This window comes from Camelus bactrianus, chromosome 7, assembly GCF_048773025.1.
Source record: "Camelus bactrianus isolate YW-2024 breed Bactrian camel chromosome 7, ASM4877302v1, whole genome shotgun sequence".
In the NCBI taxonomy this organism is placed as follows: domain Eukaryota; kingdom Metazoa; phylum Chordata; class Mammalia; order Artiodactyla; family Camelidae; genus Camelus; species Camelus bactrianus.
The window spans coordinates 77,535,692-77,558,774 of NC_133545.1; the positions used below are offsets into that span (position 1 = coordinate 77,535,692).

Consider the following 23,083-nt stretch of genomic DNA (forward strand, 5'->3'; position numbering starts at 1 on the left):
TTCTCTGCAAAAAAGGGAGGTGTTTGGGGAGTGATCTTAATGGAAAAGATGGTGTATGGACTTCACATTTGTGTCCCTGTAAAATTGGTGTGTTGATATCTTACCCCCTAATATGATGTTTTTAGGGGTTGAGCCTTTGGGAGATAATTGGGAACACGTAAGGCTATGAGGGTGGAGCCCTCATGAATGGGATTAGTGCTCTGATAAGTGTCCTGAGAGCTTGCTTCTTCTCTGCTGCCCACCAGGTACGGCTACAGCAAGAAGTCTGTATCCTGAAGAGGGCCTTCACCAGAACCCAGTGGTAGTGGCACCTTGATCTTGGACTTCCAGTCTCCGGAACTGTGAGAAATATGTTTCTGTTGTTTAAGCCACCCAGTCTATGATACACTATTATAACATCCTGAACTGACTAAGACAGATGGTATGATGGAATAGATGGTATAATGGAAAGGATTTGTCAAAGCCAGTGCTTCAAGAAAAAAGAGAGAGAAAGGCATTTAGAAACTTAAAAATAAAACTCCTCAAGAAAAAGATATCTAAATATGTAGCAAACTCAAGTACATAATGGTTTTAAGAAATTTCTAAATTGTAAGAAAAGAGACTCCATTTGACTTTGAGGAAAAGAAATCCTCCTACTGATGCTGAGTTTATATCATTTGGCTCAGTAAAGAAGTGAAAGTATTTCAAGCACATAACTTGAGCCAGCATTTGCACAAGTCTAAAATCACAAAAGCTGCTTTTTTGGCTTGCAAGAAAGACTTGACTATGGTAGCAGGACAGAATACAAATTGGTAATCTTGATAATGTCAAAGGTGAAAATGACAGAAGGGCCATGGCAGGAGGAGGAACACTGGAGAAAAGGATGGGGCACCAATATCTATTTACAAAGCTTGGAGTCAAGAGATAATGCTGCAAGTTGACAACACAAAAAACACAGGTACGATTCTCTACAGTCACAAAGATAACCAATAAAAGAACTGGAAAAAAAAAAGACAGACACCCAACATTGGAAGGGAGTGTCAAATATGAGAACTAAAACAGAAATATTTTTTAAATGTTGACTATCTTAGTCAGTTCAGGCTGTTAGAATACCACACATTGGCATTGGGAGGTTTAAACAACAGAAATTAGTTCTCACATTTCTGGAGGTTGGGAAATCCAAGATCAAGGTAACAGCAGATCCAGTATCTGGTGAGAGTCCTCTTCCTGGTTTATAGAGGGCTGTATCCTCATGGGAGAGGGGAAGGGGCAAGGAGGGGGAGGCGACGGGGAGACAGGCTGGGGCAGGGGGAGAGGGAGAGAAAGTTCTCTCATGTTTCTTATAAAGGCACTAAGCCCATCTTAACAGCTCCACCCTCATGACCTAATTAGCCCCCAAGGGCCCCACCTCCAAACACCATCACATTGAGGATTAGAGCTTCAGTTTATGAATTTTGGAGGGACACAGACATTCATTCCATAGCATCAAATGTGGAAAGTGGACCTGAGGCTGGAGAGAGGTGGGGACACTATTGTTTTTTATTATAAACTCCTCTATGCTGTTTGATTTTGAGCATATACTTCTTTAACTAAAACCTTTTAGATGCATTTCAGGAATCACCTCCTCTGACCTCCCTCCATTACCAAAGTTGGGCATTCATCTATGCCCTGGTTGTACTTATACCAGATGTTTTGACCTCAGTTGTGCCCCCCAAAATGCATATGGGGGCCCTCACCCCCCATATGACTATATTTGGAGCTAGGACCTCTGAGAAGGTGATTAAGATGAAGGCTTAAGGGAGTGGAGCCCTGATCCAACAGAACTGGTGTTTTCATAAATAAAGAAGAGACACCAGAGCTTTCTGCCAAATGAGGACACAGCGAAAAGGCAGCTGTCCAAAAGTTAGGAAGAGCGCTCTCCCCAGGCCTGGGCTATGCTGGTACCCTGATCTCAACTTCCAGCCTCCAGAGCTGTGAGAAAACAGATTTCTGTTGTTTAAGCCACTCAGTCTATAACATTTTTTATGGCGGCCAGTGATGACTAATATACAGGTTCTGCTGCCACGATTTGATGCATTATCTCCCCTTCTGAATTCCAGACTCCTGAGAGCAAAGCCCCATATTAATATAACTGTCATAAACTGAGGGCTTACTATGTGCCAATCACGAGGCACTCACACACTATCTCATTTAAACCTCACAACTTCATAACATCAGAGCTATTATCCTCATTTTACAGATAAGGAAACTAAGGCTTGAAGAAATTATATGGTTCATCTAACTTCATGAGAATCCGTTTGTACCTGGCTCCACACCACCCTACCGCCTTCTCTGTCTTTCTCTCCCTGCCTCCCAGCAGTTCCCCACACATAGCTGGTTGTTTCCTAGATAAATGTATTCCAGTCTCGCCAAGGAAAAAGGACCTGTTTCTCTTTACAGTAATAAATTCCTGAACTTGATGTTCTTGAACACTCCCACCTCCCACAATAATAAAATAAAATACAACGTAAAAGCCCCTCCTCCAGACAGATCTGTCTACAGATCTTGCAGAGCTCAGTGCAAAACGAAACTGCAAGCCTCTTGTTGGAAAATCATTAAGAATGTGGAGAGCTTCCAGGTTGGTGAACACGTGGAGATTTGGGGAGAGTGGTGTGCCCATGGATCATGGCCACGCCACACTCCTTCCCACATACCTTGCCCCGTCCTTCTCTTCCATCTGGCTGTTCCTCAGTTAAACTCTTTTATGATAAACTGGTAAACATTGCCTGTTCTGGACACCCACCTTGCTTTATTCACAGAACAACCCACCCCAACCACCTCTCCGCAGCAGTTATGTTTAGATCTTCCTTGTTCCTTTTTCAGCTTCAGAGTCCTCCACTGTATGGCTTATTCAGCTAGTCCCTGCTGATGGACATTTGCCCTGTTTCCAATTTTCTGCTATAACAATAGAGTTACAATGAATTTTTTTAAAAAAAGAAAAGAAATTCAAGTTGGCAACAGCAGAGCATTAAATGAAGTGCGGGGCCCTTCTACACACAGGACCTCGTGGGACTGTACAGTCACATGCCCATGAAGCCAGCCAGCCCCACCTGCAACATTTTTCTCCACCTTTCTTTTGAAATCACTCACAAGTCGAAGTTTCTAGCCATCATATATGAAGTTGTTAGTCACACAAGAGCGTAGGTTGGGATGGAGTAAGAATAAATATGGACAGGAAAGCATCACACATCCATTTCTCCTTGTTTCTCTGTTCCCTGGAGATGGTTCATTTGCCTATCAAGATCCAGCACTTGACATTCATTCAAAAAGAAGCATGCATCCGAATGTTCACAGCAGCATTATTTACAGGAGCCAAGATACGGAAGTAACCTAAGTGTCCATCAACAGATGACTGAGTAAAGAAGATTTGGTGTATATATACAATAGAATGCTACTCAGCCATAAAAAAGAATGAAATTTTGCCGTTTGCAACAACATGGATAGAACTAGAGAGTATTACGCTTAAAGAAATAAGTCAGAGAAAGACAAACAGTGCATGTTTTCACTTATACATGTACGTCTACGGAATAAAACAAACAAATGAATATAACAAAACAGAAACAGACTCACAGATATAAACTAGTCGTTACCGGTGGGGAGAGAGGTGGTGGGGACAACATCGGGGATGGGGATTAAGAGGTACAAACTACTAAGCATAAGATAAATAAGCTCCAGGGGTATATTGTGTAGCACAGGAAATATAGCCAATATTTTATAGTAACTATAAGTGGAGTATAATCTATAAAAATTTTGATTCACTATGTCATACACCTGAAACTAATATAATAGTGTAAATCAACTATACCTCAATATAGATAAATAAATAAATAAGTAAATTGTAAATAAGATACAATATAATGTACAGCACAGGGAATGTAGCCAATATGTTTAAATAACTTTATATGACGTATAATCTATAAAAATAGTGTATCAACATGTTGTACACCTGAAACTAATACTGTAAATCAACAATACTTCAATTAAAGAAGAAAAAAACCAGCACTTGAGAAAAAGAATCCTCAACAGACATGCAGAGCTGCCTTCGTCAACAACAAAAAGTATTAGTGGAATGTGATAAATTAGCAAAGGGAGTTGAATGCCTATAATCCAAATTTTACTCCAGAAAGAGGAAATACATAAAACTCCACACAAATATATTACAAAATTGGAAGATATATTAATTACAGGAGATTAAAACATTTGGCCCATTGCCTCACAATCTAATTAATCTGAGTACATTCAGGAGTTAGCATCAAAGTTGCCAACCCTAGCAAAATTATTCCATGTGAAATGCTCCATTCTTAGTGAATGGGAAGTTTAAAACCAGAAATTGCAAATCCAAGGCCTCTAGGAACCAGGTAGGTACTTGAATAGGCGAGATCGGGCAACTGAGGACTCGGGAAGCTGGAGAGCACATCCTGGTCTCTACTGTAGCTGTAGCTGTTCCTCTGGTCCACATGGACTGCTGTGGTCAGAGCTTCTGAATTCTCAAGCAAACCCAGAAATGAGTATATCCCAAATTGTAAGTGTTAGCAACTAATTTTAATAATTTTAAGAAAAATATGGTCAAGTAAAAATTGTCCGGGGGGCTGGAAATGATTTTGAGCCCCCATGACAAAAGATTCATTTTATTATACACAGTTGTAAGAAAACTAATTTCAGACTAGAGTTCCATATAAAAATCCATCACTCACAAGAATGCTTGGGTGGCTAGGGTGTTTGAATTAGGAAGAGCAAAGAGTCTATGGCAGTGGTTTGGAAATCCCCCACTTCAGAGGACATTTGGCAATGTCTGGAGACATTTTTGGTCCTCACAATGGGTGAGGATGCTACTGGCATCTGTCTAGTGGGTAGAGGCCAGGGATGCTGCTAAATATCCTATAATACAGAGAACAGCTCCCACAACGAATATTCATCCAACTAAAATGGCAGTAGTGCTGAGGTTGAGAAATCAGCTGTAAGGCAGTGGTTTGGCCTCAGAATGTGGTTCTCAGGCCAAAGTTTAAAATGCAGATCCTCAGCTACTCAGTGGTATGCTCTGTGAGTAACAACCAGATATGTGCACTTTAGAAATCTTCCCAGGTGATGTTAATGCCTGCTAAAATTTAAGAGCCTTTGAGCTGAAATAAGAGAATCTAGAGAATTACCACTGTAGGATTAGCAAGGATGCATGTTTAATGATAACAGAGAAAACTTTTACCTTTAAGCTGCAAAACATTGCACAGCAAAGCAATAGTATCAGAATAATCCACCCACAATCACAGCTTGTTCCAGAAAGATAGGGGGAGTTCCGAAGAAGAAAAACTGTCATCACATCTTTACCCTCCAAGTACAGGAGATAATTTCATAGACTGCCCTAGGTATTTTTACCTTCATGAAAAAACAAAACAACTATAAAAATCACAATCTTAAAGGCAATCTATATTCCTCAAGCATTGCAAAGTCAAGCATTTGAAATTAGGATACATAAAATTAAAAAGAATATATTATAGATATCCTTAATACAACCTTTAATACATGTCATAGCAATGGGAAACTACTTTAAGCCTTATAAAGCAACCTATGTTGTAAGTGCATCATTTCCATTAACACTAAAAATACCCATTTTATTTTTTTTTAATATTTATTTATTTATTTTACATTGCCTTTTGCAGGGGTAATTAGGTTTTGTTTTGGTTTATTTACTTTTTTTTTATGGAGGTACTGGGGATTGAACCCAGGACCTCATGCCTGCTAAGCATGAGCTCTACTAGTGAGCTGTACCCTCCCTAAAAATATACATTTTAAAAGAAACACTGCTTAGAGTCCTCTGTCTCTTGTAGGGTATGTAAGAAACTTCCCCACTCCCCAAAGGTCAATAGATACTCTTCCCCTCTTCTCTGTCCCTGCTAGAATGAGCTGCTGTTACTCACAGAAGTGCGTCCCACCCCTGGAAGTTCAGGCATGTGTAGTGGTCATCATCCCTAGCGGACATAAATAGAAAATTCAACCGAGAAGCATAAGCACAGATAAGGGGATATTTGTCCCAGGGCTGATGCAGTAAGAATTTCAAGGCTGTAAACCCAGACAGAGGGTCTAAGAGAAGTAGCTTCCTGGGTAGTAAAAATTATTGCCTTGTATGCTGGTGTAAGTTTTTTCTGACTTGCAGAATAAAAGGCATCTTTGCAGGCTGGCAAGACCCTGAACTCTAGAACGTCATCTATAAGATGAAGGGAGGCAGTGGAGAGCCTTTCTACACTCTGGCAAACTTACCTTGTTTATAACCTTTGTGCTGCCCTGTTTCACTGCTTCTGGAGGAAACCAGAGTAAAATGAGCCATACCTACGCCAAGTTGTCATTATCACCAGATGATCTTCTGTGGTCTGGCCTATCTCAGAGCCAGGAAGGAGGCTGAGAGGCATGGCTTGCCCTGGGGTGGAGGTGGAAGGGGCTCACTCCCAGAAGCAGCCCTTCTACTGCCTGTCCGCAGAGGAAGTAGAGCCATCAAAATCCTTAGGCCATTACATAAGTTAAAAACACTCTGAGTTTAAACTTAAAAAAAAAAAAAATCCTTAGAAAAGACAACCCTCAGGGACCTCTCTTCCCTTCCCAGCATCACCCTGACATCCTTGATAATCACACAGAGCCACCCAGCTCCTTATTGGTCCCTGGGACTCTCATCCCTTCTCAGTGCCTGTCCCTCATACCATTTAAGGCTCTCCGCCTCCCTCCCCACAAGGTAGATATTCAGGGCTTATCCTGCCCAGTTCTTTCAAGTTGAGGAGATGGATGTGATAAAACTCACTAATGCCTAAACAAAGTAGTGTGTTACCACTGCAGGGGTTCAGAATATATCACCCTGAAATATGCCACTTTGGCATACTGATTATTTGGAATGAAAGATACTTGAGAGATGGCTTGTGCATGAACACTCTGACCTCCCTATGTTCCCCTGAAGGAGGAACCAGATCTCCCACATGAAAGGTACCTGGTACCAAGAGAGTAGAAGCATCCTGGTCCATCACCAGGGGCAGGGCATTTAGGGCCAAAGGGCTATGTAAACAAAGCTTGTTACTTCATCATTTTACCACCCCTTTGTCCTGTCAATTCTTTACAGATGTATTGTTTCCTTGTCTAAAAGGTATAAAATCTTCCTGTTTCGGTCACTTCGAATCTCATGTCTTTGTGGGGCTCCAGCACAAATGTACATACGTACATATGTAATTACATTTGTTTTTCTCTTGTTAATCTGTCTCTTACTACCCAGGGTTCTCAGCCAAGAACCTAGCCGGGTAGAGGGAAAATTATTTTTCCTCCCCTACACCTCCTTCCAAAAAGAGTATTTATATGCTAGAAGCTGTTAAGAAAGGTAATCCTTAATCCAACATAACTAATCTGTAAAGGTACATTTTCAAGGACCAAGTAAATCCTTCAGTGGAGGGTCTTACATCCCTCAAATCCTCTTGGGTTTTCAGAATGTGAGAGGAAAGGGGAGGCTTAAAGAAAGACCTTGTAAAGACGGGTCAGCTGGCAAGCTCTCCATCTTTCAAATCATCTAGAAGTGGAGATGCCTTTTTCCAAAATTATGTTTGAAAACAGAAAAGTTGGATAGCATTCTATGTGGAGCCTATGGTACAAATTCCTTTATTCTCAAAAACGATGACATATTCCCAACAAGAGTGCAATTCAGACAGAAAGAGCATGCAGTCGTCTTCCATTTACCTCTTCAGGGAATGAGGGGAAATAAGAAAGGCTGTCTCTCCCTGGGCTCCTTTCTGACTCAGGTGGCCCATCGATGAAGCTGGACTTCTCCCATGCAGACACCGCAGATACCCGTGGTCTCAGGAGCTAGTTGTCCTGCTACTGAGAACAACGATGGCTTTAATGCAGACTATTGCATAAGGAAGAGTTTTCTCCTGTTACTATGATAAACATTAAGTTACAGCTCTCAGCATGTGGCAGAGTATTTTCAAAACTGCTAAGAGAAGAGAGACATCCAAGGATAAGAGCTGCAGCTCAGAGTGAAACCGTGGTGGAGAATTGAGCCCCTGTCCTGCTCTGAGTGCCATCTCCTGCCCATTGGGTTGTGGGTCCCAGCTGAGGCAGGGATGAACAGCCTTTAATAGTTTACAACTGGAGATTACTTAGGTATCAAGCATCCCCTCGGCAGAGGAAAAGAACCTGGGGTGGCTGGGCTAGTGGGGCAAAGACAAATTTTAATCTTGAGCCACAAGACTAACAAGAAAGTTTAGCCATGAAGTATAGAATGAGTGCTATGCTTGCCATTAAGGAAAAAAGGTATAGTGAAAAGAAGTATAAAATGAGGGGGAAAAAAAGGAACTCTTTTAGGAGGAAAGAGAGACGTAGCATTTTGGACCCGGTTCTATCACTGACTTGTCATTAGTTACTGGAATGTAAGCTAAATGTGGGCAGGGACTTTTTTGTCTGTTTTATTCACTGCTATATACTCAGCACCTAAGAAAAATGAGTGGAATATATAGGCACTGAAAAAATATTTACCAAATGAATTAATAAATTATCATTTTGAAGGCGTCAGACAGCCCTTAGGGACTATTCACTGATTCTTTCCCTCTGTGCCCCACAGCACTGCTGCCCTGGTCAGAAGAGCATGAGTGCATGAGTGGCGTGTGTGGAAAGCAGCTGACGACCGGACGGTGACGATGCCCTGGAGGAACGCTGCAAGGCCTGAAGGTACAGACCGGGAACTTGGCTGGCAGGTCGACAGGTCAGAAGGGAAGGGTAGCCGGAGCTAACTGTGAACGCAGATAGGCAGATGCTGGAAGAGGAAGGGCGGGCTGCAAGGGCAACAGCAGCATTAGCAGCTGACCAGAGGGAGTTGGTTTAAGCAGAGCAGGAAAACTGTGGAAGCAGTCAGTTTTCTGCTGGCTTTGGCCAAGGGGCTAGTGAGAATGAGCTGTCGGCTACAAACGGAGCCACTGAAGGAGAGGAAGAGCAGAGGGGAGCTGAAGAATTAGGGCAGCCAGTCAAAAAGGAAAGCAGCCGGACACTGGACTAGCCACTTTTGCCTTCCATAGAAAAGGAGAGGAGGCAAGAGGGGCAGAGAGCCCAGAGAGCAGAGAGGTTCTTATCAGACATCCTGGAGTTTCCATGATGTGTTGACATGGTGTCCTCTTACTGTCTTCACCGAAGATTCTTAGCCTGGGTTCTCTGAAAAATAGACCCTTTGGAACTGGTAAGATTTTTCCACCCAACCCCCATAAAAAGCATTTGTCTTTAATTTTTGTTGGTTTTAAGGAAATGAATGGTAAAATATATACACTGTGGGGTCTGAATTCCCGCATCACAGAGTGTGAATGTGACGGTCCAGCTGCGAAGTTCCAGAATATACTGTTTGGTGTGGGGGATGCTGTCTTTGGTGCCTCACATGGAGGGGCGGTGGCTTCCACCAACGTCACACAATAATGGCAACCAACTTCCATGATCCCAAAGCCACCTATGCCGTGGTATCAGATGTGTTTCAGGTACTGGCCTTGCCCTGAGGTGGACTCAACTGTATATAAACTGGATCTGACTTCCACATTGTGGTCTCCCACTGCCGTATCTGGTGCTTCTAAGAAAGCCTTTTTAATTATTTGGGCCCCCTTTTTTGTCACTGAATTCTAGTGACAATTGATGAACATTCCTCATATCAATTTTGCCAAATATCACATCTTGTCTTTGGTGCACTTTGTCTTTGACAGTGGTAGTTTTCACCTGGTCTCCAAGGTTCTCCAGGCAGTTGTGGAAGAGAAACGATTTTATTCTTCTTCTCCCATTTTCAAGAAATTTTAAGAGAAGCACTTATGTGAATATGTGATTGAAATAAAATGTTGTTACAGAGTCTAAGCTCATACTGCTTGCCACAGGATAGGCCAGTACATCTAGGGATGAGTTGTTGGGGCAAGGAATAGGACTTCATTGGGAAAACCAGCAGGCTGAGAGAATGGTGGACTTGTGTCCCAAAGAGCCATCTTGCCTGGGTTTGGATGCTAGTTTCTTTTATAGAACAAAGAGAAGGAGGTGAGGAGGTAAAGTAGAAAAGGCAGAAGTTGTTGTAATATTTCTTGCTTCAGCCAGACTCCAGAGGGATGTGTTAATTTCTTCTTTCCTGCAGCCATTCACAGATCAAGATGTCTCCTGTGAGCTAAACAAAGGTATTTTAGCTTAATACTCAGGCATGGGAGGCAAGGTTCCAGGAGATGGGCCATTATGTATACTTAAGTTATAGGCAACATGCCTTTAGTGATTAACTTGTAGCAAAAGCAATAGAATACAAAGGTTAAAGTAAAAGAAACAGATCCAATATGGAGTCAGATTTGTTCTTCCCCATTTCATTGTGAGGTGAAAGACGCCCTAAGGCCAGCTTCCCCCTCAGATTCTGCGTCCATAATTCACCCAGATGTTCCAGTTTTGCTGCCACCATATTTCCTGGAACATGTAAGTTGTTTATTTGGGAATGTGACTCTGAGAGCAATAGGGCAGGATAGAGGAGGGGAACAGGGAAAGAGAGAGAAACAAAAGAAGGATATGAAACTGAGCCAGCCATTGCTAAGGACAACTGTGCTCCGTCCTGCCCAGACCCTCTGAAGAGCTGATGGAAAGCACCTCTGAACCTCTTAACTGCCTACAGAGGGGAGGACATGGGGAACGGTTGTTAACTCCCCCATGCTTCTGGGCTGTGCATGGGTGAGTTCTCACAGGCGTCTCTTGCCTCAGCATCAGCAAAACCCCAGGGCCAGGAGTGAGAGGTTCACTGCACAGGCTCAAATGCATCTGCACGAAGCCCATCAGAGCCCACAGGAAACTGGTCATCACAGCAATGGCCAGATAGGAGGTGGGGCTGGGAGGTTTGGACATGGGGCTCCTCTCTGGTCTGCTGGTGCCCCACCTTTAAAAAGTCCAGTCCACCACAGAGTCCTGATCAAGGCGTTGGCTAGTTGCAATCTTTCCAAGGACTTACTATAAAAGGACCAGTGGAACAAGCTGCAGCTAGTTCCCAGGCCATTATTCATATTTAAGACTTCCCTCCTTTTCCATATAGTGAGATCCGTGGTTCTCAAATTTTGCATATTAGAAACATCGGAGCAGCTTTAAAAAAATCCTGAGCCTAGGCTATAACTCAGTCAATAAATTAGTATAATTATTGAACAGAAAATTAACATGGATAATGACATTACCTAATTTGCAGACATTGCTCAAATTTCACCACTTGTCCTCTACTGTCCTTTTTTTTTTTGTCCACGATCCAATCCAGGGTCAAATGCATTTAGTTGTCCTGTCTCCTTAGTCTCCTCCAATCTGCAAGAATTCCTCAGTCTTTCCTTATCATGACCTTGACACTTTTGAAGAGGACTGGGCAGTTATTTTACAGAATGTGCCTCAATTTGGATTTGTCTGATGATTTCTCATGATTCAACTGAGGTTGTGAATTTTTGGTAAGAACATCTTAGAAGGAATACTGTACACTTCTCAGTGCATCGTATCATGGTTATATGATGTTGATGTGTCCTATTAGTGGTGGTGTTCATTTTGATCACTTGGTTAAGGTGGTATCTTTTAGGTGTCTCTAGTGTAAAGTTATAATTTTCCCCTTCGTAACCAATATACATCTTGTGGGGAGATTCTCTGAGACTATTACAAATACTCTGCTTATCTTTATACTTTGCTCGTTTATTTTATTTTTGCTCACTAATTTTAGCATCCATCAATGGTTCTTACCTACAACACTTACTGCTATGTATTTGCCTAATGTTGACTTTCTATATTCTTTCTTCCTTCTACTTTTATCATTCGTTCCTTCTGCATTTATCAGTTAGACTAGTAATCTAAGAAAAAAGCTGATTGACTTGCCTTTGATTAACTCTAAGAGTTTAACAGCCCTAGATAAAGGGGTCGGTGTGAGGCTTTACTGGAGGAATAAGAGAAACAGAACTGCTGGCGTGAGGAGGGTGAAATTAGATCTTAGGTATTGAATTTAGAAATCAGATTTTGCTGGTGGTTTTCATTTAGGGACCGATCATTTCACTGGATATAGTGAGCAGCCAGAGTTGAGGAATGTGTAGTTGGGAAGTGTTTCAGGTATGAAACATAACACAGCACTGTCTCCTGTAGTAAAAAAGAAAAAAAAAAGTTGGCAGAGTGGGTGAAGGAGGGTTAGTATGCGATACTTGTGTCAAAAAGGAACACATTTATGCAAATATCCCAAGATTAAGAGCAGAAGAGAAGGGCATAAAAGTACCAGCTGCAAAGAGGCAGAACAGAAGCAAAAGAGGAAAACCTGAGCTTGATGCATCTGTGCACAGTAGGACAGAGAAGTTGTCTGAGGTGAGGGGCAGAGGCAGTGAGGAGAGACTTAAGGAGAAATGAGGAAATAAGGATATTAGTTCACAGCTGGTGAACCCAGCTAAGGAAACTAGGAAAATTAGCTGGAGGTGGAAAACTCCCGAACCAAGAGAAGGGAGGTAGGCCCTACGGGTAGGAGTCTGGCAGTCCTGGTTCAGACCAAGGGCCATGTCATTCAGGGGTCTGGGAAGGAAAGAGGGGAAGGGAGGGGAGGGGAGGGAAGGGAGAAGGACAAATACAATGTAAAGGGCATCTTAGCCATGAGTCTTTTAGTTATAATGACAACAACTCAGCTCAAACCACCTTAAGCAAAAAGAGACTCTTTGGGCTTCCAGGCCTGGGAAGGTCAGGATAAAAGTTGACAAAGGGTGGCCAGCCCCCCAAACTCAAAGTTATAGGCCTTTATCTCTCCCTTCCCCCGCCACCCCCGCTGTCTCTCAGTTCTTGTTTCTCTCTGGTGTTGGCCTTGCTCCCCATCTCAAATGGGCTTCCTATGTGCAGACAGGGAAGACAGCTGCCTGTATCCCAAAGCTTTCATTGTCTCAGCTCAGCAGCCCCGGCAGAAAGATGCGCTGCTGTATCCCGGCATCTGGCTCTCACTGCCAAAGAAGAGCTCTGCCGGCCCTCCTTGAGTCCCAGGCCCACACTTTGAACTAGTCCCTGCTGCGAGAGGGATGAAGTGCTCCATGGTTGTCCAGGCCTGGGTTAAATGCACCCCCCACGCAGGGCTTTGGAATCTTAGTGGGACCGAGCTTAGCAGCACCACTTCGAATGGCAGTTATCCCAGAAGGAAGAGATGCATTCTTATCAGAACAAGGGAGGGCAGGCTTGCTCGGAACAGGAAGAGACATTTCCCATCGAAGACTCCCACAGAGAACTTCTGGAAATAATAATAGTCAGTTTTATTACAGTAATAGCTAATAGTCATGGAGTGTTTACTATGTGACAGGCACTGGCCTAAGTCCTTTATGTGTATTAAATCCTTTAAAGCTCACAGAGTGCTTAGATACTATTATTATCACCATTGTACAGAGGAGGAAACAGACACAAGCAGTTACGTCACTCGTCCAAGGGGCCGCAGAAAGCAAGGGGTAGAGCAGGGATTCCACGCGGGCAGTCTGAATGGAGAGCCTGTGCTCATACCACTGACCTAGGATCTGAGCGGGGTAGACATTTGAGAAATAAAGTCAAATAAGAAAATAGAGTCTGAGTGAAGCCACAAAGGGGGGTTGCTTACATCTCCACAAAGAAGGTATAAGCCTATGGCAGCCTGTGATATTACAGCACTTATAGACACTTAGAACTTACAGGGCTATAAAAACACTGCTTGGAGATGTCTGAGGAAGAGAAAGAAGAATGTGGAAGACCAGTCCGTTGTAACCACAGGGATCTCAGATGAGGTTATTGATATTTTTTTTAATTTGTTTCTATTACAGTAAAGTACAGATAACACAAAATTTACTGTCTTAACCATTTTTAAGTGTACAGTTCAGTGGTATTAAGTACATTAACACTGCTGCACAACCATCACCACCATCCGTCTCCAGATTGCTTTTCATCTTAAAAAACTGAAACCCTATACTCCTTAAACACTGACTCCCCATTCCCCGCCTCTCCCCAGGCCCTGGCCACCACCATTCCATTCTGCTTTCTGCCTCTGAGAATGTGACTACTCTAGTATCTTTTAAGTGGACTCACACAGTATGTGTCCTTTTATGACTATAATGCCCTCAAGTTTCATTAATGTTGTCCCATATGTCAGAAGTTCCCTCTTTTTTAAGACTAAGTAATATTCCATTGCATGTATATGCCACATTTTTGCTTATCCAGTCATCCAGGGATGTTGATTTGTTGTTGTTATTCACTGGTGGAATAGGGAAGAATTTAGAACATGTTACTTTACTAGGAAAAGCAATAAATAGGCCTTTAGCCATCTTTTTCTGAAAAATATACTCCTTGGACTTGCCTTACCTTAACGTAATTGCAGTAGACCAGGAATAGAAGAAAACCCCCCACGTTCATTGCAGCATTATTTACAGTAGCCAACATGTGGACACAACCTAAGGGCCCATCAACTTACAAGTGGATGAAGAAGATGTGGTATATATACACAGTGGAAGATTATTCAGCCATAAAAAAAGAACAGAATTTTGCCATTTTTGACAACATGGATGGACCTTGGGGCCAATATACTAAGTGAAAGAAGTCAGATAGAGAAAGATAAATACTGTATGATGTCACGTATATGTTGAATCTAAAATTTAAAAAAGAAAACACCTCATAGATACAGAGAACAAATTGCTGGAGGTAGGGATTGGGGGTGGGCAAAATGGGTGAAGGGAGACAAAAGCTATAAAATAAATAAGTTATGGGGATGTAATGTACAGCATAGTGACTATAGTTAATAATATGCTGTTGCCTATTTGAAACTTGCTAGGAGAGTAAATCTTAAAAATTCTTATCATACACACACACAAAAACATTCATGTGTGTGGTGATGGATGTGAACAAGACTTACTGTGGTGATCATTTCCCAATATATACAAATACAGAATCATGTTGTACACTTGAAATTAATAAATGTTGTATATCTATTATACCTCAATTCTTTAAAATGTGAAAGTACATGTAGAGCACTAAGTCAATAAACAAATAATGGTTACTATTAATTACTATTAGAAATGTTAGTATCAGTCCCAGGAACCTATATTTTTATTAGAGATTTCAATAAATTTATATAATGTGAGGAAAAAAAAGGAGTAGAAGGAAACAAAAACACTAACTCTAAGCCAAAGCTCCCTGTGACACACATAGGTTGCTTGGGTGACATGTAAATCTTTATAATAAACCTGAAAGCATGAGAAAAGAGAATGCCTATAAAAAGCTTCTGAGGCATTTACGGTGGTGGAGATGAGCCAAGCATCACTGCTCTCCCAGGAAATCAGTTGCTTGAAGACTGCGTCAGAAAGTGCGGTTCAGAAGAGCCAGCCCCGGAGCCTGTCAGCCGGGCAGCAGTGGCCCTGGGAGGCTCTGACCCAGCTGTCATTCTCCAGACGCTGCCCTCTGCCCTTGCCGCCAGTGGCTTAGAGCCCCGTTACTCTTTGCCTGGAGGAGCATGTTGCAAGATAACTCAGACATACACGTGCCCTCTAACTCTCCATGTTATTTCCACAGCTTTGAACTTGCACCCAGTTTGCCCTTATATTTATCATCTGTGAATTTCTCTTGGTCTTTTCTCTATGTCCTTTAGCCCCAAGGCCTCTCTGACCTCCTTAGAGGCCACTGCATTTTCTACAAAGACCCAGAGGAGCGCCTGGATTGGCTACATTCTGCCAAGCATACAACACTGGCTGTAGCAATCAGCCCCGAGAAAGACCTTTAAACTTTCATTCAGTCCTGTCTTTTAACCTTTGTCATTTCTGAATATAGGCATTAAGGCAGAGACTGAGCATGAACTGTCCCTTTTCTTCAACCTATTTCTTTACAAATGAAGAACTGTTCCATTTTAAGACATCTGGAGATATTTCTCACATTCTAAAGTACCTGTGTTCAGTAACCCTCACAGAAAATGCTATTATATTCTCACCTAATCCCACATGCTAAAGTTTCAGCTTGCTGTTTGTTGAAGTAGAGATTTCTTCAATATTGGTTGTCCTCCAATGTCTTTCCTCCCCTTCTGCTATAGCGATAGAACCCTTGATTGGTAGATATTTACATGGTTGCTTAGTATAAAGATTGTATCATTCAGCCTTCCATACTGTTTAGTGTGACCATGTTATTAAGAGTTGGTCAATTGCATGTGTTGGGAAATATGTTCAACTCTGGAATATATCTTAATGGAAGAACATGCCCATCATTCCTCTATTTTCTATTGTGCTGCTTACAATGTGGGTGTGGATGTGATGGTGTGTCACATTGGACCATGTGGGTAAGGGCAATGTCCCAAGTATCATAGAACTATAAGATGAAAAAAGTTGGATCCCTGAATGACCTCATGGAGCAGAACTTCCATGCCATCCCTGGAACCATCTACTTCTGACTGTAACATGACAGGAGATACATTTCTACCCTGTTAAGTCATAGTTACTTTGGGTCTCAGATACACACAGCAGAAACTATATAATAATAAATACACTTGTAGATGCACTTGACAGGGACAATCCTCAGTATGCCAGATGTAGTGAAGATTTGTAGGGAATTTGTAGGCACCCCTTCCAATGTTTGGGGGAGTTCCGTGTTATATAGGTCTCACTGGAAGATCCTGAACCTTGATTTCACCATCCCCGAAAGTTTGGGCTCAGCGGTGTAATCCAGTCTCGGCCAATCAGATGCTTCTGCCAAGACTTTAAATATGGAATGAGTGAAGCAAAGCAGCTGAAATGGTCAAGAATTCACCAGTGTCCTAGGGAGCCCACAGGGTCACCCAGCATATGGTGCAGACAGCAGACATGTCCCTATCGTATGTCCTTTGGCATGATTTGGGTTCTGATTCTCACCTGGATTTTGAGCTTGGCCTTCCTGGAGATGCTGTGACTTACTCCAAGGGCCTTTTGAGAAAGTGCTTTTTTGTTTAAACCAGTCAGAATGTCTCTTGCTTGCAACTGAGAATGCTAACCCACATACCCAGGTAAGAGCTATTGCTATAATTAACTATATTTTTCTTCTACAGCTGTTTCACTTTAATAACATTCATGCAAACCCCTGAAAGCTACTGGATATTTTTCAGCTTTGACTATCATATTTATGTGGTTTTTCACCTTCATACTGAAGACTAAAACTAGAAGGAACCCTGGGGACTATCTTGTCCACTTCCTTCACTGAGGGATACTGAGACTCAAAGAGGTTCTTTCTCATTTCAGTGGATGAATCTCATTTCTATACCTGGTTTCTGATAACGTCTCCAACTTAAATCAAAACCATTCCAAATTAAGGGCCTATCTCTTCTTATGCTGAAATTTTATTTTAGAAATATAATGAGCTACTTCTCTATTGCATTACACAAACCACCAAAGGAAATAAAAATACTACCGGGCCCAGAACCAATCCTAAGAAAACATCACCAATGGTCAAGAAGCATGAGAGGGGGACAGTTTATAAGATTCCCTCAGGGCAGCCCTATTTATATGTATTAAAAACAAGCATGGCTTTTTGAATTTGCCTCAAAATATCTCCAATTCCTTGGCAAATATGCTAATCGCTCTGTAATATTTTAAAGTAGACACAGAGTTTTCCAAGCTTTCGTGAGCTGCTCCTGGGCACCTCTTCTCTATAATGCAATTTTGGTTTGCTGGTGATTTCTCACTTCCTTAAACTTCCGTACCATTGAGGTTAAGCTGTTATGGCTAAGTTTATATTCATATGCGTATCTCTTCTATATTAGTTAGGATTCAGTTCAACCGTAAGAAACAGAAAAACTCTAAATTGCAGTGCCTTAGACCAAGATAAAGATTTGTTTCTCCCTCAGTTAATGGAGTCCAGAGGCAGCAGCCCAAGGCCAATATGGGGGCTCCATGATCATCAAAACCCACGCTTTACTAGTCTGCCACTTAAGCATGTTCCCTCATGTTCCAGAATGGCTACTGAGTGCCAGTGATCACATCTGCGTGACATCCAGAAGAGACAAACAACTCTCTCTTCATGGACACTGTCTGAAAGTCAGGCAGTAATCCTTCTTGAATATCATTGGACAAAACATGGTCAAATCTAACTGTAAAGTAGACTGTGAAATATGGCCCTTTAGTGGTGTGCTTTGCTATTCCAAATAAGTTTGGGAAGAGGGAGAGAATGAATGTTGGGTAGGCGACCAACAGCTCTTCTGCAATGCACTACTGTTTTACTTTTCTAATAGAGTCTCTTTGTTGCTCTCCAAGTAGTGGATTCAAGTCAAGCAGCATAAAGAATATATAGTAATTAAGAACACTGTCATTGGAATCATACTAACCTAGTTTCAAACTCACTAGGTTTGTGACTTTGGACAAAATGCTTCACTTCTTTGAGGTTCTGTCTCCTCATCAGTAAAATAGAGGCAGTAATGCCTACTTTATAAGTATTACTACACAGATTAAATGAGATTTTATATATATGGCAGATTAAAGGTGGCCACAATTGCTTTGGTATCCCTCCCATTGAGAGGTGAGGTCCCCCTTGAATCCAGGTGAGCTGTATGATTATTTAAACCAGTAGACTATGGCAGACGTGACTTTGTGGCCCATTTAATATCTCCTGATGCTGGAGCTGACATAGCCACCGTTGCGTAGCCACAATTGGTTGAGTGACCTTCTGAAGATTAGTACAATATTAGCTTGAATTATTTTTCCTTCCTCATAATTTTACAGACTAGGTTAAGTTAGAAAAGCACCCATATTTATATACTCAGCTTCCACTTCTATCTCTTGGCGCACTTGTTCTTGGAAGCCAGCTGCCATCTAAGAAGTACGAGCACCCTAAGACCACCGTGCTGTGAGAAGCCTAAGCCATGTGGAGATGGGGGCACTGAGGTGCCAAACATGTGAATAAAGATAGCATCTTGGAAGGTGCCCGTTGGAAACCCCAGCTGCCCTAGGGGCTGCCATACAGATCCTAGACAGATTGCCCAGCAAAATAAAAAGGTTGTTTTAAGCCACCAAGTTTTGAATGTAGTTTGCTACACAGCAACAGATAACCAGAACAATGTACATATAAGCACATGGTAAGTGCTCAGCTGTGGCGCTGAGCCTGATTCAGGTTTAGCAAAGAGCACTCCGTGACTCTTTGGAAGTCCTCCTGCATGATGATGCCCCAGGTGAAAATATCACACCTTGATAAGGAAGCACATACCGTGCTGTATCACAGCTTTATATTTTTATTATTTTGATATCAGTTTTTCAATTTAATTGGTTTCCTTTGTAATACTGTTCATTTGCATTTTCTTTTACACAATTAAAAACCTTATGCTGAGAGAAAGTCCATAAAATGTCAATAAACTTCCAAAAGAATTCATGATAAAAAAAAAAAAAAGAAGAAGAAGAAGAAGGAAGAAGGAAAAGAAATTAAGAATCCCTACTGGGGGATGGCAGAGCCACCAGAGGAAAGGAACCTGGGTACCTGAATAGCTGCAAGAAGCAGAGTCCCCTTCCCGCCCACCTCCACAGGCTTGTGGTGGGTAGGGATGGGAGCTTGGAATAAGCTCTTAATGTGTTAAGCCACTGAGATTTTGGAGTTGCATTATTTGGCCTGCACATCCTAGCATGGTGTCTAATGATAGAAGGATACATTTATACCCATCAAAGAAAGCCTACTAGGAAGAGAGACTATGATGAGGATGGTAAAGTTTAGCCAGGCTAATATAAAAAGACAAGAGTGATTCTGAAGACTGTAACCTGTCTCATGGATGACTTCAGCCGGGCCTCGCTGTTCTGGAGTCCCTCCTTGCCTAGGCTCCACCATCTCCCCAATGTAGACTCTTGGGTTCCTAGTCTTTTCCTAGAGGCCAACATTTTGCCTCCTCTAGGCTTCTTCTAGGTTCTCTGAGGGCTGGCTATTACTCAGTGTTGACCTCTGCTGCCTTTGAGCACTGGCCTCTGTCTCTCCTTGGCCCAGGTTGGTCTCCTGGCTTGACTCCCATGCAGGACCCAGAGGGCCTCCTGCCCAGCATCGTCTGATGCTAGAGTTAACCCAGTCACCCTTGGTTGAGTGAACTTCTAAGGGTTAGTCTAGTTTGACTAGTTTGAATTATTTTTCCTTTCCCATAATTTCTTCAAACTGATTAAGTTACAAGAATATCCGTATTTATCCTGTCAGCTGTTCATTTTACCAATCATACATTACATGAAAGAAAAAAACCTATTTGTAAAGCACCTTGCTATGCATCAACCAGTGTGTTAAACACTTTTGCATTTCATTTAATCATTGCCAAAATGCTCCTTTGAGGGAGGTATTTTAACTGCACATTCCCAGAAGGAAAAAAAAAAAAAGCTCTGTATTAAGTTATTGCCTAAGGTCACCCAGCTAGAAGTGGATGGAGCAGGGAATCTTAACTAGGTTTATCTCATCCCAAAGCCCATTCCCTTTTTACTGCACAGTGCTGACTCTGACCACCCCATTCTGGTACGATTATTCAGACAAGCATATAGATTTCTACATGAGCCTGGGCAAAATAGAAAGTGCGAATGTATAGGATCTATCCTGAGTATAAGAATATTTCATATTTCTCTTGATAATTTGAGTCATGGAACAGACATGTGTCCATCATTTGCCAATGACATTAAGGTCATTAGTTGAGCAGCAGTAACATATAGTCATGGTAAAATTTAGTAAGGACAAGACTTCAGAAGGAAAAATACAAATGCATACTTCAGAGGGCTAATTCTGCAAAAGTTTAAAATATTCTCAGGTTCTTAGTGACTCAGCAGAACAATGTAATGATACATTTTGATGCTGGTGATAGTGCTGAATATTATGATGCTGTTTTTTAAAGCATGACTCCAGGAGTTATTAGCAAAGGCATGGCATGGAGAAACCATGATGTAATCTTTACACTCTGTTCCACTTTGGCCAGGACTTCATTGAATTATGTGGCCATTTTGGAGCTATTTGTTGCAAGTGATATGTGAAGATCTTGGGCGTGTTCCAGGGACAAAGCACTAAAAATTATTAGCTTGGGATAGAGAGCATTAGTAACAAAGCTCAGGGGATCAGGTTTATTGAGAAGCAGAAGAGATCAGTGATCAGGATGAAAAATCAGGAATTTCCGTCACTGTAGTAGTATTTTTCTAAGTGTGCGCCAGAACTTTATGCATCTGCATCACCAGAGATGCATGTAAGAAATGCAGATCTTGGGAAAATCCCAAACCTACTAAACCAAATTCCCATCAGGGAAGGGGAAAGCCCCCCAAGGATTATACACACCAAAGTCGAGAATCTTTGCACCACTGGTTTGCAGCCTTAGCTGTATGTTAGAATTACCTGGAGACCAACCTCAGAGATTCCAATGCATTGGTCTAGGATGACTCCAAGACGACAGACTTAAAAACTCCCTAGGTGATTCTAATATACACCCAAGGTTGAGAACCTCTGCTTTGTGCTAAAATATAGCATGCAAATGCCAGAAAGCAACAGTTCAGCTTCCACTGCATAGTTGAGAAATGGGTTTATGAAGTTTGTGAAACACTTTAATTAGGCTTTCTATTATTTTTATTTTTGGAGGAGGTACTGGGGGTTGAACCCAGGACCTTGTGCATGCTAAGCATGCGCTCCACCACTTGAGCTATACCCTCCCCCATTGTGAAACACTTTAGTTAGATAATTCCATAATATTTATTCTGAGTCATCTCCCCAAGGTAAATGCATTTTATGTTTATAAATGATTCGTCTGCCCGCTTAATCAGGATCTGAGACTCAAAGTCATTGTGAACAAAATTATTTTCTGGATTCTGGAGATTTCACTCTCCCTTTCATTCTACTTTTTCTCACACGGTGGCTGTGAGGTATGACAAAGAAAAATATAGGGAGCTTATTTGAAAGATTTTATCTTTTTTTCAATTGAAAAATTTTTTTTTGTTGGGGGAAGTAATTAGGTTGATTTATTTAATGGAGGTACTGGGGATTGAACTCAGAACCTCATGCATGCTTGGCGGCACCATACCCTGAGCTATACCCTCCACCCCTATAGAGTGCTTTGAAACAATGCTGTATGTCAGAGCCGCTTGGTCCTCACTGTGGTCTTCCTCTTCTCAGTGGCCCTGCATCATCGTCAACTCCAGGTACCAGATCTGGTCCTCAGTGTTGAAGACGATAAGTGCAAGTTTATTTGAAGACACTTTTGACGAGGCCCGAGACAACAGGTGCTTTCCCAGTTGGAGAAATACCCTGGTAGTCATCAGGTACAGCAGGCAACTCTTCCACATCAGAAGAGGGGCAAGTACTGCTGCTGATACTAGCCATTTGTGCCTTAGATTAAACTGGAGTGCATTACCAGGGATTTTGCTTTCTGGACCTGATCTGATTATGTAATGACATTAATTGGCCCCTGAAGGTACTTCATTGAATTTCTGGTAGAAGCTCTTCCCTTACACTCTTAAAATTATATTTTAGATAACTGTCTTCTTTCTCTATAGATGTATAATTTTGCACATTATCTTTTTTTAACCATGGTAAAATATACATAACATAAAGTGCACTATCTTAGCCATTTTTAAGTGTACAGATCAATAGCATTAAGTACATTCGCATTGTGCAACCAACCTCCAGAATTCTTTGCATCTTGCAAAAGTGAAACTCTACCCGTTGAACAACATCCCACTCTCCCACTCTTTTGAACATCAGATTTACCAGTTTAACCCACTCTTTTAAAAAAGTTTTCTAAACTTCATTAGTCTACAAAGTTTTGCTTGGTGTTAGCCACATTTGCTGATCCAATCTTATTAAATCAAAACATTTTCTTTCTCCTTTATGGGTTCACATAACACTGAGCTAAGACACCATACACTCCAAAAGCAAATACATTCTGGTTTTTCTTTAAGTAAAATGTTCGTCAATTTAAACAAGGGTGAAAATAGAATACTATAAACTGACTTTCTCTTGAGAGAAAATCTAAAATTTTGATAATACCAGCGCTAGAGAAATAGTAACTCTCAAAGATTGGTGAGAGAGAAAATTGATTGAACAAATTAGATGATCTCTAACAAAAGTAAAAATGTAGATGTCTTTTCACCAGCTATCTTTACAGATGTAGTCACAAAAAATA

The 23,083-nt window shown here is 41.6% G+C and overlaps 1 pseudogene; it reads right to left on the reverse strand.

The window, feature by feature from the left end:
- Window positions 1–8,616: 8,616 nt before the first annotated feature.
- LOC105062445 (large ribosomal subunit protein uL22m-like) lies at window positions 8,617–10,441 on the reverse strand (annotated as a pseudogene).
- Window positions 10,442–23,083: the final 12,642 nt, after the last annotated feature.